Source organism: Coturnix japonica, unplaced genomic scaffold (assembly GCF_054131305.1).
Source record: "Coturnix japonica strain WE unplaced genomic scaffold, WE-NBRP24 Scf123, whole genome shotgun sequence".
Classification (NCBI taxonomy): Eukaryota; Metazoa; Chordata; class Aves; order Galliformes; family Phasianidae; genus Coturnix; species Coturnix japonica.
In genome coordinates, this window is record NW_028189026.1 from 68,043 (window position 1) to 89,018 (window position 20,976).

The window sequence follows — 20,976 nt, forward strand, 5'->3', positions numbered from 1 at the left end:
CTTTCCTTTCCATTATATCTACCTTTCCTTTCTTTTCTATTCCCTTCCTTTCCCTTCCTTTATACTTACCTTTGCTTCCTTTCTTTTATACTTTCCCTTCCTTTATACTTTCCATTCCCTTATTCCTTCCTTTCCATTCCTATTTTTAAACTTACCCATTCCTTTCATTTATACTTTCTTATCCTTTCCAATATACTTACCTTTGCTTTCCTTTCTTTTATACTTTCCCTTTCCTTTTCTGTATACTTTCTTTTCCTTTACACTTTCATTTCAATTCCTATTTTTAAACTTAGACTTTCCTTTCATTTATACTTTCCTTTTCTTTCATACTTACCTTTGCTTTCCTATCTTTTATAAATTCCCTTCTTTTCTAATTCCCTTCCCTTTGCATTATACCTACATTCCCTTTCTGTTCTGTAACATTTTCCTTTAGACCTTCCTTTCCATTCCTTTTTTTTTTTTAAATTAACCTTTCCTTTCCTTTTTTATATACTTCCCTATCCTTACAATTCTACATACATTAATTTTCCTTTATGCATTGCTTTCCTTTCCATTATATCTACCTTTCCTTTCTTTTCTATTCCCTTCCTTTCCCTTCCTTTATACTTACCTTTGCTTCCTTTCTTTTATACTTTCCCTTCCTTTATACTTTCCATTCCCTTATACTTTCCTTTCCATTCCTATTTTTAAACTTACCCATTCCTTTCATTTATACTTTCTTATCCTTTCCAATATACTTACCTTTGCTTTCCTTTCTTTTATACTTTCCCTTCCTTTATACTTTACTTTTCTTTATACTTTCCCTTCCTTTATACTTTCCTTTTCTTTATACTTTCCTTTCCTTTATACTTTCCTTTTCTGTATACTTTCCTTTCCTTTACACTTTCATTTCAATTCCTATTTTTAAACTTAGTCTCTCCTTTCATTTATAGTTTCTTTTCCTTTCCTTTCATACTTACCTTTGCTTTCCTTTCTTTTATAAATTCCCTTCTTTTATAATTCCCTTCCCTTTGCATTATACCTACATTCCCTTTCTGTTCTGTAACATTTTCCCTTAGACCTTCCTTTCCATTCCTTTTTTTTTTTTTAAATTAACCTTTCCTTTCCTTTTTTATATACTTCCCTATCCTTACAATTCTACATACATTGACTTTCCTTTATACTTTGCTTTCCTTTCCATTATATCTACCTTTCCTTTCTTTTCTATTCCCTTCCTTTCCCTTCCTTTATACTTACCTTTGCTTCCGTTCCTTTATACTTTCCCTTCCTTTATACTTTCCATTCCCTTATACTTTCCTTTCCATTCCTATTTTTAAACTTACCCATTCCTTTCATTTATACTTTCTTATCCTTTCCAATATACTTACCTTTGCTTTCCTTTCTTTTATACTTTCCCTTTCCTTTTCTCTATACTTTCTTTTCCTTTACACTTTCATTTCAATTCCTATTTTTAAACTTAGACTTTCCTTTCATTTATACTTTCCTTTCCTTTCATACTTACCTTTGCTTTCCTATCTTTTATAAATTCCCTTCTTTTATAATTCCCTTCCCTTTGCATTATACCTACATTCCCTTTCTGTTCTGTAACATTTTCCTTTAGACCTTCCTTTCCATTCCTTTTTTTTTTTTAAATTAACCTTTCCTTTCCTTTTTTATATACTTCCCTATCCTTACAATTCTACATACATTGACTTTCCTTTATACATTGCTTTCCTTTCCATTATATCTACCTTTCCTTTCTTTTCTATTCCCTTCCTTTCCCTTCCTTTATACTTACCTTTGCTTCCTTTCTTTTATACTTTCCCTTCCTTTATACTTTCCATTCCCTTATACTTTCCTTTCCATTCCTATTTTTAAACTTACCCATTCCTTTCATTTATACTTTCTTATCCTTTCCAATATACTTACCTTTGCTTTCCTTTCTTTTATACTTTCCCTTCCTTTATACTTTCCTTTTCTTTATACTTTCCCTTCCTTTATACTTTCCTTTCCTTTATACTTTCCTTTTCTGTATACTTTCCTTTCCTTTACACTTTCATTTCATTTCCTATTTTTAAACTTAGCCTCTCCTTTCATTTATACTTTCCTTTCCTTTCATACTTACCTTTGCTTTCCTTTCTTTTATAAATTCCCTTCTTTTATAATTCCCTTCCCTTTGCATTATACCTACATTCCCTTTCTGTTCTGTAACATTTTCCTTTGGACCTTCCTTTCCATTCCTTTTTTTGTTTTTTAAATTAACCTTTCCTTTCCTTTTTTATATACTTCCCTATCCTTACAATTCTACATACATTGACTTTCCTTTATACATTGCTTTCCTTTCCATTATATCTACCTTTCCTTTCTTTTCTATTCCCTTCCTTTCCCTTCCTTTATACTTACCTTTGCTTCCTTTCTGTTATACTTTCCTTTATACTTTCCATACCCTTATACATTCCTTTCCATTCCTATTTTTAAACTTACCCATTCCTTTCATTTATACTTTCTTATCCTTTCCAATATACTTACCTTTGCTTTCCTTTCTTTTATACTTTCCCTTCCTTTATACTTTACTTTTCTTTATACTTTCCCTTCCTTTATACTTTCCTTTTCTTTATACTTTCCTTTCCTTTATACTTTCCTTTTCTGTATACTTTCCTTTCCTTTACACTTTCATTTCAATTCCTATTTTTAAACTTTGCCTCTCCTTTCATTTATACTTTCCTTTCCTTTCCTTTCATACTTACCTTTGCTTTCCTATCTTTTATAAATTCCCTTCTTTTATAATTCCCTTCCCTTTGCATTATACCTACATTCCCTTTCTGTTCTGTAACATTTTCCCTTAGACCTTCCTTTCCATTCCTTTTTTTTTTTTTAAATTAAACTTTCCTTTTTTATATACTTCCCTATCCTTACAATTCTACATACATTGACTTTCCTTTATACTTTGCTTTCCTTTCCATTATATCTACCTTTCCTTTCTTTTCTATTCCCTTCCTTTCCCTTCCTTTATACTTACCTTTGCTTCCTTTCTTTTATACTTTCCCTTCCTTTATACTTTCCATTCCCTTATTCTTTCCTTTCCATTCCTATTTTTAAACTTACCCATTCCTTTCATTTATACTTTCTTATCCTTTCCAATATACTTACCTTTGCTTTCCTTTCTTTTATACTTTCCCTTTCCTTTTCTGTATACTTTCTTTTCCTTTACACTTTCATTTCAATTCCTATTTTTAAACTTAGACTTTCCTTTCATTTATACTTTCCTTTCCTTTCATACTTACCTTTGCTTTCCTATCTTTTATAAATTCCCTTCTTTTATAATTCCCTTCCCTTTGCATTATACCTACATTCCCTTTCTGTTCTGTAACATTTTCCTTTAGACCTTCCTTTCCATTCCTTTTTTTTTTTTAAATTAACCTTTCCTTTCCTTTTTTATATACTTCCCTATCCTTACAATTCTACATACATTGACTTTCCTTTATACTTTGCTTTCCTTTCCATTATATCTACCTTTCCTTTCTTTTCTATTCCCTTCCTTTCCCTTCCTTTATACTTACCTTTGCTTCCTTTCTTTTATACTTTCCCTTCCTTTATACTTTCCATTCCCTTATTCTTTCCTTTCCATTCCTATTTTTAAACTTACCCATTCCTTTCATTTATACTTTCTTATCCTTTCCAATATACTTACCTTTGCTTTCCTTTCTTTTATACTTTCCCTTTCCTTTTCTGTATACTTTCTTTTCCTTTACACTTTCATTTCAATTCCTATTTTTAAACTTAGACTTTCCTTTCATTTATACTTTCCTTTCCTTTCATACTTACCTTTGCTTTCCTATCTTTTATAAATTCCCTTCTTTTATAATTCCCTTCCCTTTGCATTATACCTACATTCCCTTTCTGTTCTGTAACATTTTCCTTTAGACCTTCCTTTCCATTCCTTTTTTTTTTTTAAATTAACCTTTCCTTTCCTTTTTTATATACTTCCCTATCCTTACAATTCTACATACATTGACTTTCCTTTATACATTGCTTTCCTTTCAATTATATCTACCTTTCCTTTCTTTTCTATTCCCTTCCTTTCCCTTCCTTTATACTTACCTTTGCTTCCTTTCTTTTATACTTTCCCTTCCTTTATACTTTCCATTCCCTTATACTTTCCTTTCCATTCCTATTTTTAAACTTACCCATTCCTTTCATTTATACTTTCTTATCCTTTCCAATATACTTACCTTTGCTTTCCTTTCTTTTATACTTTCCCTTCCTTTATACTTTCCTTTTCTTTATACTTTCCCTTCCTTTATACTTTCCTTTCCTTTATACTTTCCTTTTCTGTATACTTTCCTTTCCTTTACACTTTCATTTCATTTCCTATTTTTAAACTTAGCCTCTCCTTTCATTTATACTTTCCTTTCCTTTCATACTTACCTTTGCTTTCCTTTCTTTTATAAATTCCCTTCTTTTATAATTCCCTTCCCTTTGCATTATACCTACATTCCCTTTCTGTTCTGTAACATTTTCCCTTGGACCTTCCTTTCCATTCCTTTTTTTGTTTTTTAAATTAACCTTTCCTTTCCTTTTTTATATACTTCCCTATCCTTACAATTCTACATACATTGACTTTCCTTTATACATTGCTTTCCTTTCCATTATATCTACCTTTCCTTTCTTTTCTATTCCCTTCCTTTCCCTTCCTTTATACTTACCTTTGCTTCCTTTCTGTTATACTTTCCTTTATACTTTCCATACCCTTATACATTCCTTTCCATTCCTATTTTTAAACTTACCCATTCCTTTCATTTATACTTTCTTATCCTTTCCAATATACTTACCTTTGCTTTCCTTTCTTTTATACTTTCCCTTCCTTTATACTTTCCATTCCCTTATACTTTCCTTTCCATTCCTATTTTTAAACTTACCCATTCCTTTCATTTATACTTTCTTATCTTTTCCAATATACTTACCTTTGCTTTCCTTTCTTTTATACTTTCCCTTCCTTTATACTTTCCTCTTCTTTATACTTTCCTTTTCTTTATACTTTCCTTTTCTGTATACTTTCCTTTCCTTTACACTTTCATTTCAATTCCTATTTTTAAACTTAGCCTCTCCTTTCATTTATAGTTTCCTTTCCTTTCCTTTCATACTTACCTTTGCTTTCCTTTCTTTTATAAATTCCCTTCTTTTATAATTCCCTTCCCTTTGCATTATACCTACATTCCCTTTCTGTTCTGTAACATTTTCCTTAGACCTTCCTTTCCATTCCTTTTTTTTTTTTAAATTAACCTTTCCTTTCCTTTTTTATATACTTCCCTATCCTTACAATTCTACATACATTGACTTTCCTTTATACTTTGCTTACCTTTCCATTATATCTACCTTTCCTTTCTTTTCTATTCCCTTCCTTTCCCTTCCTTTATACTTACCTTTGCTTCCTTTCTTTTATACTTTCCCTTCCTTTATACTTTCCATTCCCTTATACTTTCCTTTCCATTCCTATTTTTAAACTTACCCATTCCTTTCATTTATACTTTCTTATCCTTTCCAATATACTTACCTTTGCTTTCCTTTCTTTTATACTTTCCCTTCCTTTATACTTTCCTTTTCTTTATACTTTCCTTTTCTTTATACTTTCCTTTTCTGTATACTTTCCTTTCCTTTACACTTTCATTTCAATTCCTATTTTTAAACTTAGCCTCTCCTTTCATTTATAGTTTCCTTTCCTTTCCTTTCATACTTACCTTTGCTTTCCTTTCTTTTATAAATTCCCTTCTTTTATAATTCCCTTCTCTTTGCATTATACCTACATTCCCTTTCTGTTCTGTAACATTTTCCTTTAGACCTTCCTTTGCATTCCTTTTTTTTTTAAATTAACCTTTCCTTTCCTTTTTTATATACTTCCCTATCCTTACAATTCTACATACATTGACTTTCCTTTATACTTTGCTTTCCTTTCCATTATATCTACCTTTCCTTTCTTTTCTATTCCCTTCCTTTCCCTTCCTTTATACTTACCTTTGCTTCCTTTCTTTTATACTTTCCCTTCCTTTATACTTTCCATTCCCTTATACTTTCCTTTCCATTCCTATTTTTAAACTTACCCATTCCTTTCATTTATACTTTCTTATCCTTTCCAATATACTTACCTTTGCTTTCCTTTCTTTTATACTTTCCTATTCCTTTTCTGTATACTTTGTTTTCCTTTACACTTTCATTTCAATTCCTATTTTTAACCTTTCCTTTCATTTATACTTTCCTTTCCTTTCATACTTACTTTTGCTTTCCTATCTTTTATAAATTCCCTTCTTTAATAATTCCCTTCCCTTTGCATTATTCCTACCTTCCCTTTTTGTTCTGTAACATTTTCCCTTAGACCTTCCTTTACATTCCTTTTTTTTTTTAAATTTACCTTTCCTTTCCTTTTTTTTATACTTCCCTATCCTTACAATTCTACATACATTGACTTTCCTTTATACATTGCTTTCCTTTCCATTATATCTACCTTTCCTTTATTTTCTATTCTTTTCCTTTCCCTTCCTTTATACTTACCTTTGCTTCCTTTCTTTTATACTTTCCCTTCCTTTATACTTTCCATTCCCTTATACTTTCCATTCCTATTTTTAAACTTACCCATTCCTTTCATTTATACTTTCTTATCCTTTCCAATATACTTACCTTTGCTTTCCTTTCTTTTATACTTTCCCTTCCTTTATACTTTCCTTTTCTTTATACTTTCCTTTCCATTATACTTTCCTTTCTTTTGTACCTTCCTTTCCTTTACACTTTCCTTTCCTTAGCATACCTTTATACTTTCCTTTCGTTTATACTTTTCTTTCCTTTCATTTATTTTTTTCTTGCCTATATATTTGATTTTTTTCTCTTATTTTCTTCCTTCCGCCCCCTCACCCCCCTTTTTTCTGTTCTTATATATTTTTTATTTCATTTTCTTTTCCTTTTCCTTCCCCCTCCCCCTTTTTTCTTCTTTTCTGTTTACTTTTTCTTTTTTTTCTACTTATTTTTCTTGCCTTCTTTCCTTATCCTTTGGCTTTTTCTTCCTCTTTTTGTTTAGTTTTTCTTCCCCATTTTCTTTCCCTTCTCCTTTTTCGATTCTTTTTCTTCCCAAATCTTCTTCTATTTTCTTCCCTGTTTTCTTCCCTCGTCTTTCTTCCCCTTTTATCTTTTACTTTCTCCTGTTTTATGTTTTTTTTTTCCCTGTGTCTTTTTCTTTACCTTTTTCTTCCCTACCTCCATTTTATTTTTCTTCTTTCTTGCTTTCTTTTTAATTTTCATTTTCTTTACATTTTTCTTCCGCTTTTCTCATTATTTTTTATTTCTTGCTTTTCTTCCCTCTTCCCCCCCCCCGACACCCACCCATCCACATTTTGTCTTTTGCTTCCTCCTTTTAAAATCTTGATTGTTTTTTTCTTATTTTCTTCCCTTCCCCCCCTCTTTTTTTGTTCCCATATATTTTTTACTTGTTTATGTTTTCCTCTTCCTTTTCCATCCCCCCCCCCCCCCACACACACCATTTTTCTTTGCTTTTGGTTCTTCTTAACCTGTTTTTCTTTTGCTTCCCTCTTTTTGTTCTCCTTTCTCTATTTAATTTTCATTTTCTCTTCCCCCTTTCCTTGCCTCTTTTTTCTTGCTCCCTTTTTTCTTCCCCTTTATGTTTCCCTTTCCCTTTCTTTCCCTTTATCTTTTTTTCTCTTTTTTCTTTTATTTTCCTGTCTTTTCTTTCTTTACTTTTTCTTTTTTTCTTCTTCTTTTTCTTCCCTTCTTTCCTTTTGCTTTTGCTTCTTCTTCCCCTTTTTGTTTTATTTTTCTTCCCCATTTTCTTTCCCTTCTCCTTGTTCTATTCTTTTTCTTCCCTATTATCATTCTTCTTCTATTTTCTTCCCTGTTTTCTCCCCTCTTTTTTCTTCCCCTTTTATCTTGACTTTCTCCTGTTTCATGTTTTTTTCCCTATTTCTTTTTTTTAACTTTTTCTTCCCTATCTTTATTTTTCTTCTTTCTTGCTTTTTTCTCTTTTTAATATTCGTTTTCTTTCCATTTTTCTTCCCCTTTTCTCATTCTTTTTTATTTCTTGATTATCTTCCCTCTTTTCTTTTTTCCCTGACCCATTCTTTGTCTTCTTTTTTCTTTTTAAAGTTTGATAATTTTTTTTTCTTCTTCTCTTCCCTTCCCCCTTTTTTTTATAGCCCGTATATTTACTTCTTTTTTTTTTCCTTTTCCAATCATTCCCCCACCCCTCAACCCCTATTTTCTTTAGCTTTTGTTTCTTTTTACTCTGTTTTACTTTCGCTTCCTCCTTTTCTGTTCTCTTTTCTCTTTTTCTTCCCTATTTAATTTTCTTTTTTGCTTCCCCATTTCCTTCCCTCTTTTTTCTTGCTTTTTTTTCTTTCCCTTTATGTTTCTTTTTCTTCTTCTCTATTCTTTACCTTTTTCTTTTTCTTTTTTTTTCTTTTCTTTTCTTTTCTTTTTCCTTTTTTTTTCTTTTTTCTTTTTTCCTTTGTTTTCCTTTTTTTTTCTTTTCCTTTCTTTTTTTATTCTTTTCTTCTTCTTTTCTTTTTCTTCCCTTCTTTCCTTTTGCTTTTACTTTCTCTTCCCCTTTTTGTTTTTTCTTCCCCATTTTTTCCTTTCTCCTTTTCCTATTCTTTTTCTTCCCTATTATCATTCTTCTTCTATTTCCTTCCCTGTATTCTTCCCTCTTTTTTCTTCCCTCTTTTTTTCTTCCTTTTATCTTTACTTTCCCCCTTCTGTTTCCTGTTTTTTATTTCTCCTATTTCTTTTCCATTACCTTTTTTCCCTATCTTCCCCCTTTTCTATTCCCTTTTCTCTTTTTCTTCACTGTTTAATTTTCATTTCCTCTTTCTTCCCCCTTTCCTTCCCTGTTTTTTCTTGCTCTTTTTTTTTTCCTTCCCCTTTATGTTTCCTTATCGCTTTCTTTCTCTTTCCCTCTCTCTTTCGTATTCCCTTTCTTCTTCACTTCCCTCTTTTCTTTACTCTTCATTCCTTTCTTTTTCTTCTTCTTCTTTTTCTTCCTTTTCTTTGCCTTCTTTTTCTTCACTTCTTTCATTTTCCTTTTGTTCATTTCTCCTGTTTTTGTTTTTCTTTTCTTCCCCATTTTCTTTTCCTTCTATTTTTTATATTCTTTTTCTTCCCTATTATCATTTTTCTTCTTTTTTTCCCCGTTTTCTTACCTTTACCCCCCCCAATTTTATTTTTGTCTTCCCTCTTCTATTTCCTTTTATCTTTCTCCTATTACTTTTTTTTCTCTTCTTCTTTCCTTTCCTTATATTCTCTTCTTCTTTTCTTTTTTCCTTTTTTCTATCCTCTTTCCATTTTCTCCCCTCCCCTCTCCTCATTTCTTTTTTTTCCCTCTCTTTCCCTTTCTTTCCCTTTTCCTTTCTCTTTCCCTTTCCCTTTATTTCCCTTTCCCTTCCCTTTCTCTTCTTTTCATTTCTTCTTTTAATTTTTTTTCTTCTTTGACTTCGCTTCTTTCCTTTTGCTTTTGTTTTTTCTTCCCCTATTTTTTTCTTCCTCATTTTCTTTCCCTTCTCCTCTCACTATTCTTTTTCTTCCCAACTATCATTCTTCTTCTATTTTCCTCCCTCTTTTCTTCCCCCTTTATTCTTCCCCTTTTATCTTTGCTTTCCCACTTCTCTTTCCCTTCCCTCCCCTTTCTTTCCCTTTACCCCCTTCTATCCCTTTCCCTTTCTTTTTTCTTATTTTCTTTTCTTTTTTTTTATTCTTTTCTTTTGCTACCCTATTTTTCTTCTCTATTTTTTCTTCTTTTTTCTTTTTCTTTTTCTCTTCTTTTTTCTTTTTCTATTTTCTTTTGGCTTTGCTATTACCTTATCCTTTTTGTTTTTCTATATCTTCATTTTTTTCCTTTATTCTATTCTTCTTTCTCTTTTCTATCCCTATTATTTTTTTCCTTTTTCATTAACTTTTTTCTTTTTCTTTATCTTATTTTCTTTTTTTTTCTTTCTTTTCTGTTGCTCTTTCTTCTTGTTTCTTTTTCTTTTATTTTTTTCTGCTGCTTTTTCTTCTTGTTTCATTGTTTTTCCTTTTCTTTTGCTTTTTAAATCTCTCTATTTTTCCTTTCCTTTTTTTCTTTCTCTTTTTCTTCTCTCGTTTCTTTTTTATCCCAATTTTCTTCACCTTTTTCTTTCATCTTCTTCCCCTTCTTCATTTCCTTTACTTCCCTTTTTTTTTTACTTTTAAAGCACAATTACTTCATGAAATGATACTTCTCGATGTACAAACAGATATAAAAATATCATCTGATACCTCTTTGCGCTGTTCTCACAATCATAGAGTAGCCATCAGTAGCTTTGGTTTTGGTAAAAAAAAAAAAAAAAAGAAAAAAAAAATCTGCAGGACTGTCGTACAAATACTAGTGATGGGGGATGGAGGGGAGATATTCTGGCCATCAGTGACCTTTCCCTTCCATTTCCCCCCCTTATTTTCTTTTGCTTTTGGTTCTTCTTACCCTATTTGTTTCTCTCTTCCTTCCCCCTTTTCTGTTCTCCTTTCTCTTTTTCTTCCCTATTTTCTCTTCCCCCTTTCCTTCCCCCTTTTTTCTTGCTCTTTTTTTTAACTTCCCCTTTATGTTTCCCTTTCCCTTTCCTTTTATTTCCCTTTCCCTTTATTTCCCTTCCCTTTTTCTTTTCTCTTTTCTATTCTTTTCTTTGGGGAAGCTGTATTTATGTTGTATTTACTTTGGTATTTATCTTACCTTTTTAGAGGAGTTGTGCCTGCTTCTGCTTCTTCAAAAAGGAACAGGGAGCTCTACAGTAGAAGCCTGAAGGTGAGGTGGGCTGGCCTCTCTGCCTGCCTGTGCTCCTTCCTTCCCCCTGGAAAGTTTATCACATGAGATTTTGATAGGCTTCTTCTTACCCTATTTGTTTTACTATTCCTCCCCCCTTTTGTGTTCTCCTTTTTCTTTTTCTTCCCTATTTAATTTTCATTTTCTCTTTACTTCCCCCTTTCCTTCCCTCTTTTTTCTTGCTCTTTCTTTTTCTTCCCCTTTATGTTTCCCTTTCTCTTGATTTCTCTTTCTCTTCCTCTTTCCCTTCCCCTTCCCTTTTCTTTTCCCCTTCTGTTTCTTCCCTTACTTCCCTTCTTTTTTGGGAAGCTGTATTTATCTTGTATTTACTTTTGTATTTATCTTACCTTTTTAGAGGTGTTGTGCCTGCTTCTGCTGGCTTCAAAAAGGAACAAGGAGCTCTACAGTAGAAGCCTGAAGGTGAGGTGGGCTGGCCTCTCTGCCTGCCTGTGCTCCTTCCTTCCCCCTGAAAACATCACCACATGAGATTTTGATAGGATTCTTTTTACTCTATTTGTTTTTCTTTTCCTTCCATCTTTTCTGTTCTCCTTTCTCTTTTTCTTCCCTATTTAATTTTCATTTTCTCTTTGCTTCCCAATTTCCTTCCCTCTTTTTTCTTGCTTTTTTTTCCTTCCCTTTTATGTTTCTCTTTCCCTTTATTTCCCTTTCCTTTCCTCTTTCCCTTTCTCCTTTCTTTCCTTTCTCTTTTCTTTTGTACTCTTTTCTTCTTCTTCTTTGTCTTCCATTCTTTCCTTTTGCTTTTGCTTTTTCTTCCCCTATTTGTTTTTTTTTCTTCCCCATTTTCTTTCCCTTCTCCTTTTACTATTCTTGTTCTTCCCAATTATCATTCTTCTTCTATTTTCCTCCCTCTTTTCTTCCCCCTTTATTCTTCCCCTTTTATCTTTGCTTTCCCACTTCTCTTTCCCTTCCCCTTTATGTTTCTATTTCCCTTTCCTTTTCCCTTTCCTTTTTTCTTTTTATTTTTCTTTTTTTTTTCTTCCTTATTTTTCTTCTCTATTTTTTCTTCTTTTTCCATTTTCTTATTCTCTTCCTTTTTCTTTTTCTATTTTCTTTTGGTTTTGTTTTTTCCTTATCCTTTTTGTTTTTCTTTATCTTCCTTTTTTTCCCCTTCCCTTTATTTTATTCTTCTTTCTCTTTTTTCCCCTATTCTCATTTTATTTTTTCCCTCTCATTAACCTTTTTTTCTTTTTTCATTTTCTTTTTCTGTTGCTTTTTCTTGTTTCTTTTTTTCTTTTTCTCTTGCATTTTCTTATTCTATTGTTTTTCCTTTCCTCTTGCTTCTTTAAATCTCTCTATTTTTCCTCTCCTTTTTTATTTTTTCTTTCTCTTTTTCTTCCCTTATTTCTTTTTTTACTCTATTTTCTTCACCTTTCTCTTTCACCTTCTTCCCCTTTTTCTTTTCCATTTCCCTTACTTTCCTTTTTTTTAAAAAAAGCACAATAAATTCATGAAATGACACTTCTCGACGTACAAACATATAAAAATAGCATCTGATACCTCTTTGCGCTGTTCTCACAATCATAGAGTAGCCATCAGTAGCTTTGATTTTGGTAATAAATAAATAAATAAAAAATCTGCAGGACTGTGGTACAAATAATAGTGATGAGGGATGGAGGGGAGATATCCTGGCCACCTCTCCTTTCCATTTCCCCACCTTATTTTCTTTTGCTTTTGGTTCTTCTTAACCTATTTGTTTTCCTTTTCCTTCCCCCTTTTCTGTTCTCCTTTCTCTTTTTCTTCCCTATTTAAGTTTCTTTTTCTCTTTACTTCCCCCTTTCCTTCCCTCTTTTTTCTTGCTCTTTTTTTTTACTACCAATTTATTTTTCCCTTTCCCTTTATTTCCCTTTCTCTATCCCTTCCCTTTTTCTTTTCTCTTTTCTATTCTTTTCTTTGGGGAAGCTGTATTTATGTTGTATTTACTTTGGTATTTATCTTACCTTTTTAGAGGAGTTGTGCCTGCTTCTGCTTCTTCAAAAAGGAACAGGGAGCTCTACAGTAGAAGCCTGAAGGTGAGGTGGGCTGACCTCTCTGTCTGCCTGTGCTCCTTCCTTCCCCCTGGAAAGTTCACCACATGAGACTTTGATAGGCTTCTTCTTACCCTATTTGTTTTACTTTTCCTCCCCCCTTTCGTGTTCTCCTTTCTCTTTTTCTTCCCTATTTAATTTTCATTTTCTGTTTACTTCCCCCTTTTCTTCCCTCTTTCTTCTTGCTCTTTCTTTTTCATCCCCTTTATGTTTCCGTTTCCCTTCCTCTTTCCCTTTCCCTTCCACTTCCCCTTTCTCTTTCCCTTTCCCTTCCCCTTTCCCTTTTCCTTCCCTTTTCTCTTTCCTTTCCCTTTTTGTTTCCCCTTCCCTTCCCTTCTTTTCCTTCCAAGAAGCTGTATTTATCTTGTATTTACTTATGTATTTATCTTACCTTTTTAGAGATGTTGTGCCTGCTTCTGCTGGCTTCAAAAAGGAACAGGGAGCTCTACAGTAGAAGCCTGAAGTTGAGGTGGGGTGGCCTCTCTGCCTGTACTCCTTCCTTCCTCCTGGAAAGTTCACCACATGAGGTTTTGATAGGCTTCCATAATGTATGGGTATGGAAAGCTGCAACTAACTCTGCAGATGACTGCTATATACTTAACATTTGAAATCTCAATAAAATTTTCTGCTTGTTGAGTTATTGTCTGGCATTCACTTATTTCCTGATTTGGCCATCACTTCTGGCTGCTCTTTTGACAGATTTTCACTATTTCTGCAGTCACATTGGTCTGGCAACAGGGGAATCAGCTGTGGCTGTGGGTGTGGTGAGAGCAGCACAACCACCCCATCCTTCTCTGAGTCCTCACTTCCTCTGCAGCATTGCTTCACAGACCCTTGCACACCCTAAAAGCAGCGGCCAGCAACCAGCCACAGTGACCTGGGTTTAATTTGTCTGCAGTTGAATACAATTAGTCCCCAGACAAACTTGGGTCGCCTTTTTGTTTCACCAAAAAAACCACTGATACTGAAGATCTGGCATATGCTCCAGCCTTACAGCTCAAGTCCTGTCACCCGCCCCCCCCCCCCATCTTACCCCCCCCCGTCCCATCTCCCCCCCCCCCCGGCAATGTGTGAGTTCAGCTGAAAGTGAACTGTATATACAAGACATTTGAGAGCTCCTTGTGAAATGGGCTTGTATTTTAAACTTCCAAGCGTCTGGAACCTCAACTGGCTTTGAATGCATCCCTGAGCTGAGCCCAATCTGGACACATACCTGAGGGTGGAGAGCAGAGACGATCCGCTTTTGGGAGCCGGGCTGAAAACGGCTGCGCCATAACCCGCATAGTACACCAGGATCACTCCGTCGGGCAAGCGGCTCCATCTAGCGGCCGTGCCCCGTTTCATGCCGGACGCTCGGTGATGTCACCAACGAATGAGCTGACGTTACAGAACGGGGCGACCCTTCCCCGATCCCGGGCAGCCCCAGGATCTTTCTGGGAGCGATATGAGCAGAGCAGGGGTGGGGTGCATTGTAACCCCTCTTCTCAGCGTCACCCGCAGGTTCACCAGCAACTCACTGCAGCGCTCCCTGAGAACCACTGAAAGGGCTTGGTGCTGTGAGCACCTGGAGGAGCTCTTTCGGATAGGGAGTGGCTGAATGTTGCTTCCGGCTTTGCTGCTGGCTAGATTTGCTGGGTGGACTGATATCAAATGCATTACAGTAGTTTGAGGCACCGGGAGATGACTGCCAGGCCCTCTGTCAAAGGAAAAACAAGTCTTTTGGCAGTGTGAAAAATAAACTGGGCTGTTCTCCAGTAGCAACCCAGAAAGATTATTGGATTTTGCACTTTGTTAGTAATTTGTAAGCAAATACTCAAACTATCAAATAGAAAATAATATTTCCTTATTTTATTTTATTTTATTTTATCTTATTTTATTTTATTTTAGAATGTGAGCTGAATAACATCTTCATCCTCACCTCCAGATTGCAGTATGGGAGCCAGTTGAGATGTCTCCTTCATGCTTTTGGTCTGGCAATCAGCTACTTTGCTGGATCAAACAGCCTGGAGACCCAATAGTGGCTGTCATCAGATGGTGAAGACATCACAGGCCATTTCCTGTTCCTGCTCCCACTCAGCCCCATCTGCACATTGGTCAGATGCACAGCTTCTGAATGTGCAGCTGCTCAAGGGATATTCTCTCCTTCCCACAGCCACACACACCAGAGATAACTCACATCAAGGACTGGATGTGAGCCCTTGGCAGGGCCCTCCATGACAGGAATCCAAACTGTTTTGAGATCTTTCAGCACATTAACCACTTCACAGCCATCTTTTCTGTGGATGTTATCATAAAAGCTGAGGAGATCTTATCTTTCACTGTTAAGTGCTGGCTCATGAGAAAAGGCTGCTCTGATGTCTCCTCATGCTTAACAACATAATGGTATATTTGAATGAACACATCTTCACTAGCAGACAAGGGTGTGGGTCTAGAGCATAAGCAGAGGATAAATTTTCCCCACCATTTGTGCTGGGAGTGAATTATCCTGTAACATTCTCAGGGAACAGGAAGAAGGAGGAAACTGTAACGAGGCAGTGCCACTTCCATGCTCACAAGAGGATATGTGAGCATCTTCCTGCACTCAGCTTGAAGTTCCCACACACAAAAGGACCTAGACCCTTGTTTTTCAGTCTTCTGCTGACATATATCATGTAGCACTTCATATGCCTTTATTTTTACTTAGCCTTACTGACATGCCTATATAAACCAGTGTAACCTGTAAGACTGGCATTGTCAAAGTGATTGTTCAGGAAGCTATTTTCACAGTTTAAGGCCAAGAAGATGCTACCGCTTTTCAAGTGCTACATGGAATTTGTTGCTTGTAAAGGTCAGCTTTCATGGTTCATGCTGTAACACTACCCTAATCCTCATCAGGATCAACAACATGGATGATGACAATGATCCTTTTTCTCCACCAGAGTCCTCTGTTTCACTGGCAAAAATACTGGAGGCAGGAAGAAGGCTGTGGGTTGGATCCTTGGGTACTTTTTCCACTGATGAAATGAAGGCAAGCAAATGACAGATCCAACTGTGCAGCCTTGGGTGTATGAATCAGTATTATCTGCTGGCTGGAGCTCCTGGTAGGTTTTGCACTAAGAAATGGTTTTGGTGTCACATTTGACATGAGACTCAGACTATCATGGGGTGTTTTGGGCTCATCTTATACACTATCTCAAGCTCTTTGGGAACAAGCAGCCTATTTTTCATTATGCAATATCGTCTTTATTCATCTACATGTTAATTGCTGGTTTCTAGCCTTTCTAGATCTGTGACCTAAGAATCACAAATCACGACAGGGGCAGAGGCAATTAGTTGTCCTCGGGCTGCTCTCTAAGACTCAAGTGTGTAAATTGCTCTTTCATTCGCTCGTGAATTATTCTTAATATCCCTTCTCTGGTAATAAATACGTGGCTGTGAAGGCGTGAAGATGTGTGTGTGTGTGTGAGAGGGGAGGGTGGTGGGGGGGGGGGATTAAGAGGGAAAGGTAGCATGACCCTCCCGTTCTCTTTTCTTTTTCAAGTAAAAGCTACCCCTAGGTCTTAACATTCTCTCAAAAAGATAATGCTACCGGTTTGTTTGCTTTCTGCATTCCCCTTGGATGCTAAGGCAAGACTAACGCAGAGAGCATAAAGAAGTTCATATGCACGTTGCCTCATATTGTATACGTGCTTCTCTATTAGCTCTGGACAGAGAGCATAACCAGATGAAAAACGGGTAACCAGCACAGGTCAGGCAATTCAAAGAGAAAGATGGGGTCTTCAGAAGGGCACCTCAGCTTTATTCCCACTCTCATCTTCTGCAACCCGAGCCAGCAACACCCGCGGCTCCACAGGACGGCCATCGCTCCTGCCTCGGGCAGAGAACAGCCCTTTGCCATGCTGACTGTCTGCTCTGCTCTGCCAGGAGCTGATGGTTTACTTACAGCAGAGGAATGTATCTCCCGTTCTGGACAGCATGGTGACCTCCTGCTCAGCTTACTCAGACTCCTTTCTCAGAGTGACAAAGTGGGTAAATTGCACCAGAAATGCCCTGTCCATTCCCAGGGTGAGAGAGTGAGGCAGACCTGTAGGAGGCCAGTGGCCAGGATTTTCCATTTACATGCCCTTAGTTCCCTCTCAGTCTGGTAGGGGTGACTGTGAGCACAATTTGGAAGCCTTTGCTTGCTTCAGGCCATATCTACTTGGGCTCATCACTGTGGGCTTGGGAAACCAGACAAGTACTTCCATTGGTTTCTGCAGACCATCTTTCACATTTGTGCATTCAGAAGCTCTGCTGTGTGAACACAGCCTCTGTCTGCACCAGCTGGCAGTGTCCCCTTCCCCAGCTGCTGATGTTTGTCAGGTCAGCACTGCACTTGCATGAGGGAGGTCAGCAGAACAACATCCTTAGGTAAATGACTGCAAAGGATTTCAAGCAAATACATTGCCCCCTTTTGTGATTGGAGCCCTGGGGTATCTCCCTTTTTGTGTGTACCTCTGGTAAAAACGTGGTCCGTGGGCTTTTGCTCTGCCCTTCTTAGCTTCACACACGACAGGCAAGGTACCTGAAACAAGTGCTGAGGGAGGTTGCTAAGCATCCAGCCTTAGAAATATTTAAAGCTCAGCTGAGCAGGGACTAAAACAAATTGCTCTAGATTTTAGGCTACTTCTGCTTTGAGCAGGAGGTTGAACCAGATGCCTTCAAGGGGTCCTTTCCAAAAAAAGATTATTTTTTTTCTAAATGTTGTGTTCTAATCAATGAAGATATCAGGTTTGGAAGAGAAACCTGTTTTTCTTGCTGGGGAATGAACTGGTTTCTGCAGAACAAGAACTAGGATATATTGATTTATATGAACAGCTCTGAGCCAGCAGATGTGGTGCAGTGGTTCTACCAGTGCTGCTGCACTTACAGAGGAAATGTTGGTCTTCCAGGGTATTCTCTCTGAATATTTACATCTTACAACCAGTGCAATAGGAATCCCAGAGTGAAAATGCTCAAGTTCCTCTGAGAGAACTTGCACACTGGGTTGGCTCATTGCTGTCTTGTAACTAGTGAAGAAGGATGGAAGGATTAATATAGCACATCTGATGCAGGAGAAAAAAGGATGCTTTTCTTATACGTGGAAGAATGAGACAGATGACTGAAAAGAAGCACAAAATGCCTAGGTCATGTCTCATGACTCTTGCAGTTTTGTTCTCACGTGACATTGTAAAGAGAATTTAATTTTATCAGAAAAATGCTTTTTTTTTCTTTATTCTTTCTTTCCTTCCCTAGGAGCCTGCTCTGTTCCCTGAGAGAGTCTGTCCTCTGGTGTCCATAGAGGCATTTGGACTTAGCATTTGTTGACTTCTCTGCCTTCCTTTGCAGACATCAGTGAGGAGAGGCTGGGTGATGCCAGCGGAACAGACAATGCTGAGACCTACAGTGACAAAGACACAGACCAAAGGAATTCCCCAGACATGGCTAAAGCCAGAACCTGCTTCACCTCTGAAAGCCCAGAAATTGTATAAGTGGATGAGGTATGTTACGCAGTTCAGAAAACTGGTGGGAGCACAGAGAGCCGTCCAGAGAGCCCCAAGTACCATGCAGAGCAGAATCACCTACTGATAGAAGGTCCTTCTGGGACAGTTTCTTTACCTTTCAGCTTGAAAGCCAACAGACCTCCACTGGAAGTGCTGAAAAAGATTTTCCCTAACCAGAAGCCAATGGTGCTGGAGTTGATCCTGAAAGGATGTGGTGGTGACCTGATGAGCCCTTTTAGAGGTTCTCTTGTCCAGCCGGTCTTCAGTGGCCAGTGGTGAGAGAACTTCTGCAGAGTCAGATGGTCTAGTTCTACCTTCCAATGGGCATATTTTTGAACACACGCTGAGTTCCTATCCTATTTCCTCTTCCAAGTGGTCAGTGGGCTCAGCCTTCAGGGTCCCTGACACACTGAGGTTCTCTGCTGACTCCAGCAATGTTGTGCCCAATCCTCTGACTGTACCTTTGTAGCACCCATTTCCTCAGCCACCTCGCTACCCACTAATGCTGAGGAACACTTTGGCAAGAAACCAGTCCAGTCCTTTCCTGCCTAATGATGTCACCCTTTGGAACACCATGATGCTGCAGCAGCAGTACCAGCTGCGGTCCCAGTATGTCAGTCCTTTCTCTAGCAACTCGGCCAGCATCTTCCAAAGCTCTTCTGTCCTTCCTTCTCGCTCATCAGAAGATCCTAGGATCTCAATCCCTGATGACGGATGTCCTATTGTGTCTAAGCAACCTCTTGACACAGAAGATGAGTATGATGAAAGGTCTGATTCTTCAGACTCAAGAATACTCAACACATCTTCTTAGGATGACAGTTGCCATATGATAAGTAAGTGATATTTGCAGTGCAGCTGAACTACTGGGCCTGAAGAGGAGAGACGTATACTCCATGAAACACTTGCAATTGTATTAAAACTTGACTATATAAAAAGACATAACGTATTTAATTTCTTGCACTTCATTGGATAATGCCAAATAGCAATACTCTGGCTTTAGCTCTGAGTGCGTACAACAAGGAAAGACTTTATGGCCATCGGTTACGGGACTCTGGAAGATTCATAGCGGAAACAGAAGCTCAAGGTCTACTTTGTTCCTTAACTCAGACAACTGGGGATATTAAACTAGAATACTTGAATGCTGTTTTATAAGAGAGAACTCCTCAGGACATAAGAAATCAAACAAAAGTAGTTCAATTGCAAATGGACTAAAACAGGGACCAGTCATCATCTTTGCATTGAAAGGAAAGGCAGAAGAATTATGCACATGGAACTAGCATGAACTGCTTCTGTACTGTTTGAGCTTGGACATTTTTTAGAAAAATAATCTTATGAGTTATTCTTTTCCCATGGCTAGGTCAAAATGTGTAATGTCAGTGTAAAACCAATTACGGCTGTGAAGTGCATGAAGTGTATTGTGAAATGGACACAAGATTAAACATTGTCAGGTTAATGTAGCATGCTAAGGACTCTAGAAAAATAAACTAAGATGATCATCTTGGTTTATGTCATTTATATTGGGCAAATAGCATTTCTGAGGATAGAGAGCTGATTAACTGCCAGCTGGGGCAACAATGTCTAGTTCCAGCAACAGCAGACAACGCAAGTCTATTTTTCCCAGTCCAGGTTCTGCCCCCCTGCCTCATAGCCTGAAACTGAGTCTCAGCAAATGCTATCATGAAGGAAGCTTAGGTCCTTGGATGTGTGCTACAGACACTTCCAAGTTCAGGAGAGTGAAGCAGAACTTGTAACAGTCACAGTAAGCAGGAAAAAAAAAATATATATAAGTCAATAAGAGGCTCTCCTGCCCCTTCAGAAACATTTTTTTTTTAATTTTTATTTTTTTTTATTTTTTTTTCCCCCTATGCTATAGAAATAGAAATAGGAGATAGGGTGTAATAGCAGACCTTTCTTTAAAACAGTGTGGAGTTAAATGGCAGCTTTCCCGAATCTGGAAAAGTAATTATTTGAACAATTTATTGCATGTTTGCATGCATGAACTCCCCTTTTATCCTACTTTCATTACAGTGTCAGAATAACACTACAAATTGCTTCTGGTGAAGAATGCCACTACATTCACTCTCCACCTAGATATTTGTCTGTTAAGGTATTTGTGCCATTTTTTGAACCATTTGCCACTGACCACATCTGCTTGGCAGTTGGATTTTCCAAAACACTTCTTTCTGTGTGGATGCAATGGCTGGCAGGCCTGCCATGTGTACAGATCAGCCCTACCCCTCAAACCCAATGAGGGTTCCCCTAGAGGGGGGAAGCCTAAAGCAGGTGGGCTGTAGGACCTTAGAATTTGTCAGGCATGTTGCCTAGTATCACTGCTAATGTGAATGCCTGTGTTCTCATTTGGCATTTCATACTTCGTAATGTTTGTGTACTCAATGGATCCCACAGTTTATACTGATATTGAACAGGCACAAGCAGAAGGAGAATAAAATAAATAATGTTTTTATTTTCTCTGGGGGATAAATGATCAGAAATACACTTTTCATTGTGTATTTTTGCAATCTGTTCAGTAAAGCAATTTGTAGTTGTATGCTAGAGAGCAAAGAGGGAAAGGTGGAAAGTGGGAGAAAAGAAAATAAGTAGCATTCCTTATGCAAATGTAAGA

At 36.8% G+C, this 20,976-nt stretch overlaps 2 long non-coding RNA genes and 1 pseudogene across 2 annotated transcripts; 2 read left to right on the top strand and 1 right to left on the bottom strand.

Annotated features, from left to right (window-relative positions):
* Positions 1-434: 434 nt before the first annotated feature.
* LOC146751158 (uncharacterized) lies at positions 435-6,859 on the bottom strand. The gene is made up of 2 exons (XR_014941822.1): positions 3,400-6,859; positions 435-2,863 (listed from the first exon to the last, which is right to left on the bottom strand). It is a non-coding gene; the product is annotated as an uncharacterized LOC146751158 (long non-coding RNA).
* A 5,367-nt stretch (positions 6,860-12,226) lies between these two features.
* On the top strand, positions 12,227-13,488 carry LOC146751159 (uncharacterized). Its single transcript, XR_014941836.1, has 2 exons — positions 12,227-12,837; positions 13,252-13,488. It is a non-coding gene; the product is annotated as an uncharacterized LOC146751159 (long non-coding RNA).
* A 760-nt stretch (positions 13,489-14,248) lies between these two features.
* On the top strand, positions 14,249-19,164 carry LOC146751160 (doublesex and mab-3 related transcription factor 3-like; annotated as a pseudogene).
* Positions 19,165-20,976: the final 1,812 nt, after the last annotated feature.